The sequence below is a fragment of the Leptonychotes weddellii genome, chromosome 8 (genome assembly GCF_054177405.1).
Source record: "Leptonychotes weddellii isolate Sample4059 chromosome 8, ASM5417740v2, whole genome shotgun sequence".
Classification (NCBI taxonomy): Eukaryota; Metazoa; Chordata; class Mammalia; order Carnivora; family Phocidae; genus Leptonychotes; species Leptonychotes weddellii.
The window spans coordinates 1,689,882-1,697,954 of record NC_138376.1 but is presented as its reverse complement, the minus strand read 5'-3'; positions in this window follow the sequence as shown (position 1 = coordinate 1,697,954).

Sequence of the window (8,073 nt, the reverse complement as noted above, 5' to 3'; positions counted from 1 at the left end):
GTGCGCGAGATCGCGCAGGACTTCAAGACCGACCTGCGCTTCCAGAGCTCGGCCGTCATGGCCCTGCAGGAGGCGTGCGAGGCCTACCTGGTGGGGCTCTTCGAGGACACCAACCTGTGCGCCATCCACGCCAAGCGCGTCACCATCATGCCCAAGGATATCCAGCTGGCGCGCCGCATCCGCGGGGAGAGGGCGTAAAACAAACTCCTGATCGCAAAAGGCTCTTTTCAGAGCCACCCACAGTCTCTCGAAAGCGGTTGTAACTACTATCAACTACCGAAACAATTTAGTTGCTAGGAACCTTTCGGATGTGGTACTTGAATGTTAATTGGCGAAGTCCCTGTCTTAGGCTTCCGTAGCCCTGTTAGAAGTGTTTTTTAAGGTACATCGATCATTTGCGGGGTGACTTGAAAGCAGGTTTAATTTCTTGGAGCAGTTAGACAAGCTTCACACGTACACCAGGAACAGAGAGCAAAGTAAGCTTATGGTGGGACCTAAATTCCCCAGGGAGGTTTCTCTTTACATTTGTAGTGCAGTTCCTCGAAAACCCTTTATATTGGTTTACTTTTGCCTGTTCATTTGGACCTCTTTAAATTAAAGAGAATAGCATTTAGTCAGGTGAGTTTGTAGAGGGTCCTGACCATCCCCTGTAACATAATAGAAGTAAATATAACAGCATTCTCAATATCCATAAAGTTTTCAGTAGTCCACAAAACATTTCATGTATCCTGACTCCAGAATCTTGTATTGGTCTACCTGAGAAGGGACTGAAGCTCGGGTGATAGAAACACTTACGTACTCACCAGCAGAGACCCACTAAATACATATATGCAATAAGAAAAAAGACTTGCGTATCATCCCAAAGTTTCTTTGCCTATGCATCTTAAAATCAATAGGATTTGAGATTCTGACAGGTTGCTACCTAAAGCGTCTCTCCTACTCATGTCCTCTTTTAATAAATAAAAAATTATTGACTAAAGTGTTAATTTTTTTAATCTTCTAAGTATAAAATTATAATAAACTGAGGGTAGTTCAAGGTTTCCTGAGGCCTAAAACTTACACAACTTGGCAACTCTTAATAATTACAATTCAAAATTTAAAATACAAAACTAGACAGTATTAATTTATAATTGAAAGAGGAGCCAAATTCCAATTTTACAAAAATAAAACCATAGCCATCACAAAGTTCATAAAAATAGCACATTTTATTAACTCTTGAATACAACACTATATTTTTTTTCCTTAGAATATTTTTGACTGCATACTCTGATTCCATTTTTACTTGAAAATTATTTTGGAGGGCAACCCTCTTGGGTCGCCTCGAGCCTCCTTGGGAACTTAGTGCTATCGCTCAATTAACCTTGCTTTGCTGCCCACCAAAAAAAAAAAAAGGAATATTTGTTATACATACAGTGGGAAGAGAATTCAGTATTTCCTCCAGGGTAAATTGATCACAATTTGTTTTGTTCTCTTGATAACTTAGAACTGAGTTTCAGCTTCAAAACACATTATCGGTAGTGTCATGTTTAAGACTGTTTTCAAATTTGGGAAATCCTTTGTCAAGCTTCTTCCACATGTGAGTTGTAAAATTTAGGAGGATTCTTCATGGACTAGCTTTCAGCTCTATACATTTCAAATCTTGATTCATCCATACTATACACCTTTACTCCCACTGCAGTTGCTACAAATACATAGATGTCATTATATGATATCTAGTACTACATCTTCTTGTCTGAAATCCAGGTAAGTTTGTCAGTGAGCAATAGGAGTATACGCCTTGAAACCACTCTTATATCCGATTGGCTAGAACAACTGAACTATATGTGAGCACATCTGCAAATTTTATATCTTGTTAACTCTAAACTACACATATTGGAAGTAAATTTTCTCTTACCCAAATCCAAATGTGTTCATCAGTATCCCAACATAATCAGGCAAAAGGTGAATTGTAATACGAAAGGGAAGATTGCGTGGCAACAAACAACAGGTTTAACCAGCTATGAATAAAATATCTTAACATTGAAATTATTTTAAAAAAAAGAGAGAGAGAGAGAGAGAGACCAAGTGAACACACTCCCAAGAGCCCCTCTCAGGGCTTCTGAAGTACTGAGCCTAACATTTGAGTTTCATTAGCTTCAGGGTAAATGTGCTTCTGAACACTGTCTATGCTTTTCTAAATTGTATACATGGCCTTCCCCTGCCTTCCTACCACTCTTCTAACATACCTTAGCAGAGAGCCCTAGGAGTTGAGAATCGCTAGTTTGGGATGACTTGTAGGCCTCAGGGATAATCCGAGCTTTGCTTTGCCTGCTGCTTTGGATGGTGGTACCATTCTCAGAGATACCAGGAGGACAAAACTTAGTGGGGAGGATATAAAGTCAACTCTGAGCAATTTGAACCCTTTCAGTGTAAATGTGAGTTCTCTGGGACAATATTGCAGGGTGTTAGGGATCTATCCTGGACTGAATATCATCTTCCTTTAGAGAGGTCCCCATGGGAGGAACAATAAAACCATGTTTTCATTGGAGTCAGTCTAATAGCTAACATTCATAGTTTTCCATGGGTCAAGTACCACATGAACTGATAGGCCTGAATTGTTATATATCATTCTTTACCTTTTTTTTTTTAAGTAGGCTCCATGCCCAGCACAGGGCCCAATTCAGGGCTCAAACTCACGACGCCGAGATCAAGACCTGAGCTGAAATCAAGAGTCAGGCGCTCAATCGATTGAGCCACCCAGGCACCCCTATATTATTCTTAATACAACACTGAAAGTCAAGTTCTCTCAGTGTCCATTTTACAGAGGAAGAACTTTAGCCTAAGAGATTTTAGTTAATTGGCCAAATTCATACCACTACTAAATATCATTGACAGGCAATCTCACACCAAACCTACACTCAAAATATCCTCTGATCAATCAGATTGCCCAGAAAGGGATTCTTAGATCTAGTTGCTCCTGTCTTACAGATTAGGCTAGCTGGGTAGGAGATGCAGTGGCCTGGCTAACTTCTATTGTCAGAGTCCTCTGCTCAGTGGCCTGGTATGAGACGAAGTGGGTAGAATGAGTAGAAGACACATCACGTCTTAAGGATGCTCTCTGGGCTTCAGGACCAGGTCAGAATAATCATTTCCTTGGAAACATCTGGATTCTGCTACAGAGCAGAATTTGCTTGTGTCTTCCCCAGAGTATTTACTATGGAGCTATATTGTCCAAGATAGTAGCCACTAGCCATGGATAGCTATTATGCACTTGAAATGTGGCTAGTCCAAATTAGAATGAGCTTTAAAGGTAAACTACGTACCAGGTTTCAAAGAGCTGTCTGAAAAATAGAATAAAAAACCCTCCTTAATATTTTTTATATTCGATAACTTGTTGAAATAATATCTTTCTTACAGTGAGTTAATATACTATTAAAATAGATTTTACATGTTTTTTTACTCTTTTAAATGTGGCTACTAGAAAATGTCAAATAACCTATATAGCTCTTATTGTATTTCTGAGGAAAAGCACTAGCATACAGAGGATAATTACACTGGCTCACTGATAGGAAATTAGCTATATTCTTTTTTTTTTTTTAAGATTTTATTTATTTATTTGAGAGAGAGAATGAGAGAGAGAGAGCACATGAGAGGGGGGAGGGTCAGAGGGAGAAGCAGACTCCCCGCTGAGCAGGGAGCCCGATGCGGGACTCGATCCGGGGACTCGATCCTGGCACTCCAGGATCATGACCTGAGCCGAAGGCAGTCGCTTAACCAACTGAGCCACCCAGGCGCCCCTAGCTATATTCTTGATATCACCAATCCCCAGTATTAATGACACCTACCTCAAAGTGCTTGACAAGGTGTTTGATAATAAGTGTAGAGTGATGAGCAACAATACTTGGCACATTGTAAATTAGAGCTCAGGAAATGCTAGCTCTCAATGCTATTGTTCCCACTCTGCCCTAAATCCCTCCACTGTGAAATCCTCTAATGTGTAATCTTGCTTCTCCTGGACCTGTTCATCTCTGGCATGAATTTCAACCCAAAGTTACTTTCTACACTTCCCTTAGGCATAGAATGATACCTAGAACTTTCCCTATGAGAAGTAATAGGATATTTTTCAGCCATGAGAGAGAGCACTATGTATGGGCAGGAAAAAAAAGTTTGGCATAATGCATTACAATGCATTACAAGTAGCCTTTAATTTCTGTGTTACTCATGCTTTTGTCATACATGGACATGAGATCATGAATCTTCATTGTTGACTTATCAATCAGCAGTTTAGTTTATGCAGTTCTGGCTAATCAGCCATGTTTGTGCAATTATTTGAATTTATTATTGCCATTATCAATATGATCATAATAAGTAGAACATTGAAAATGGTAATATTAATAATGTCAAAATAAAATCTAGACTTCATAAACTAAAAATCAAGACAAGGACCTTTTTCTTAAAGCGGCCAAATTAGAGTCTAATGAATGGCTTACAGTATCAGACTTAACCCAGTCAACTTTGTGAACACTGGTGAGGGAATGGAACAAAAATCAAAGAAACATTGGTGAAGATTGTATCTAAAGTCTAGGTGAAATTAGAGATTTTTATGAGAACTTTTAGCTCTCTGCGAATGAACTCTCCCTTTAGCCTTACTAGAGAAGGGTGATTATATTTGTTTTTGATGAATACATTTCATTTGAAAGTAAAGGACACCCGTTACCTAGGCAGATATGTTTGCAGGAGACATTCAATGTGAGGATCAACTGCAAATATATAAACTCCAAAGGTGTGTGGACTTGAAAGCATCTGAAAGAGAAAGGGAGCATGGATATTCACTATGCCATAACCATAAGCACTAACTGGGATTCTATTTGAAGTGTCTTAATGAAGTCTTCTGGTTGCTACAACTTGACCCAACCTGAGCCAAGCAAGGTGACCTCAGTGGCAGGAGTTCCGATGGCTAGGAGAACCAAGAACTCCGATGTCAGGAGCCCAGAGAACACCCCTCTATGCATCTCTCCTCTCTGCTCTGCTCTGTACTTGGCCCCATTCTGCTCTTTTTATTCACAAGACCTCTCGGTTTCTCCTACCAAGTGTCTAAGAAGGCAGTTCCCCAGACATCAGGTCACCTCAGTTTCTGTAACTCAATTCCAGTTTTTGGAAGAAAATTTTTGATGGTTCATATTGGCCCAATGCCCTTTGGACCAGTCAGCCATCCTTTAAGGTCAGACACTTCACCAAAAGTTTAGGCCACAGAAGAGAGTATATTGACACACTGACATGCAAACATTAAGCCAAAGATGAGGTTAGAGAAGACCGAGATATTAGGGACCAGAGGGCATTCTAGAGTTTTATTGTCCCTATGGTTGCCACAAGCCACATATAGCTAACTGAGCTCTTCAAACAGGTTAGCAGGAACTGAGATGTGCTGTATGCATAGAGTTTCCAAAGACATAATATGAGAAACAAAAAAGAATGTGAAATATCTCATAAATATTTTTATATTGCTTTTATGTTGAACGAGAATCTTTTGGATATATTAGGTTAAATAAACTATTAAAATTGATTTCACCTGTTTCATTTTTCCTTATTTATGTGGCTATAGACAGCACTGTTCTAGAGGTTGTTAATTCAGACAGGCATAGATCCCTTCCATAACTGGCTATCTTCTTCAGTGTGCACTTTATGGGATGCTGGTCCTCAAGCTTAAATCTCATAGGTTGCCATTTCAACAGTAAAAAGATGACAAAATATCCGGGAATAAAGGTAATAAGAAATATGAAGATATATTTGGAGAAAATTTGAAACATTCTCCACAGATACAAAGTATTTGGGGAAAAAAAAGGGGGGGGAACATAAAATGTTCTTGAATAGGAAAATTCGTCTCCCCAAATTAATCTGTAAATCTAACATCATCCCAAAGAAACTACTGATACGGTATTGAGGGGTTTTTATGCGTAATGGAGGGGTGAAGAGGTGGAAGGAAGCATCTTAAATTACATTTGGAAAAACGAAATAAAAAATAGAATAACCAGGAAATTCTGAGAAAGAAGAGCAACGAGAGGGAATGAGCTCTATCAGCTATCAGTCATAACATCTCAGTTTATTAAACATTCAATTTTTATTTTAATACCTACTATAGGTCATGTATTCTCAGCATTGAAAATAGTCCTGTGAACAATACTTAACAGTGTGATCACACTTGAGGAATGGCCAAGGAAGATCAAAGGAACAAAGTAGAAAACCAAGAATTACTCCAACTACCCAAGGAATTTAGCCCATGATAAAGGTGGCATCTCAAAATGGGGGTAGGGTAGGGAGGGGAGGGGGGTCAGAAATGGAAGGGTTGTATACATTTATTAAACCTTACAACAAAATACAGAGGGCTCAATTGTTTTAAATGTGAAATTAACAGCACAAAAATTATGGGGAGTAACCATGGGAAAATTCTGTCTTGGTGAGTGTGTGCGCGCGCGCGCGAAGCGCTCTCAAAGAAGTGGAGGTCTTTCTACTCACGACAACGGACGTCAAAGTATCCCCACTCTGTCGGGAGGGGCGGTGCGGGCAGGGATGAAACCCGTGGTCCCTACCAGGAAAGGGGGAACGAATCTAGATTAATTAACGACTAGATCGGTCATCGTGGCAATGGACAAAGAACTGAGCTGCAGGTCTCAGAAGCCCGTTCCTGGAACTTGTCTCAAGAAAATCTGTGTTCACCAGAATATAAACGGGACTAGGACCTTCTCTGTCCAGAAGAAACGCCATGAATATAAAAACCCACAGATAACATCGTGAATATACACGAAAGCCCTTCATTAGAGACACCACCCCCACACACGCATACGCTTCCAACTGTTTACCCATATTTTGCTCCTCGCGTCGAAACTGTTGGACTTGGGGCCGCACAGAAATCCTTTAAAACGTCTCCGGTTTGGGGAAGTTGACGTCTGCCTAAAATGAGGCTCGGGGACCCGCTGCCAAGACAAAATGGCCGACGAAAAGTTGTTTTTGATGCACTCAAATCCATCACACCTCTGTCCATGTCCGAAGATACACAAGGCGAGGGACGGAAGGGTGCGGGCCCAGCCGTGCGCCGTGGCAGGGTCGCCGTCGCCGCTGCGCGCTTGTCCAGACGCGGTACTTGGTGGCCGCGGCGCACGGGCTTGCACACGAGATCGCGGGGCGCAGGCGCCTGCATCCCCACCTCCCGGGCCGCGTGCTGCCCCCCGGACACCCCTACTGGACTTTCCTAAACATGGGAAGTGTCCGAAATACCAGATGCACGTTTATCAGCGGTTAAAGCCCAAATCAACCCCCCAGAAACAAAACATACGTAGAACACACAAGAGGCCGGCCGCCACCCAATAAAACACACGAAGAAAACCATGGGCTGGAGGAGTGGGCCAACCCGCGAGCAGGGCGGGACTTTTGAATGACTTTCCAATCCAGTGGGGGTATCCCCTGAAGACACAGACAGGCTGGCTTATCTGTGGTTGTTTTCGATGCACCCGGCGCGGGGCGGGGCTGGTGGACGAGTGCGCGCCTCGGGACAGCGCTTCCGCACCGCAGCCGGGGAGGCCACCCGGGGGCACCGCAGGGCGGGGGACGCGCCCCACGGCGGCGCAGAGATCCCCTCCGCCCCTTTCCGGTCGGTGTAAGCCCGAAGTGGCCAACCACACCCCCGACCCTGTTCTAGAGCTAGAGGTTAAGGAGGTAAAAGGCATAGGATGAGGAAAGAATGTTCAGCTCCTTCTCGGAGATAGTGGTGGCTCTGAAAAGAGCCTTTTTGGGTTTTAGAAGCAGACGTTCAACAACCTACTTCTTTTTGGGTGCAGCCTTCTTGGGCTTGGCAACCTTGGGCTTGGCAGTCTTGGGCTTCACAGCCTTAGCTGCGCTCTTGGCGGCCTTCTTGGGCTTGGCAGCCTTCGCCTTCTTCGGACTCTTGGCCACTTTCTTGGCGACAGCCGCCGCCGCGGGCTTCTTGGCCTTCTTGGGGGTCTTCTTGGCGCTCTTCTTGGGGGTGCTCGCCCCCGCGGCCTTCTTGGGTTTCTTGGCCGCCCCGGAGGCCCTCTTGGGCTTGGCCGCGCCCGCCTTCTT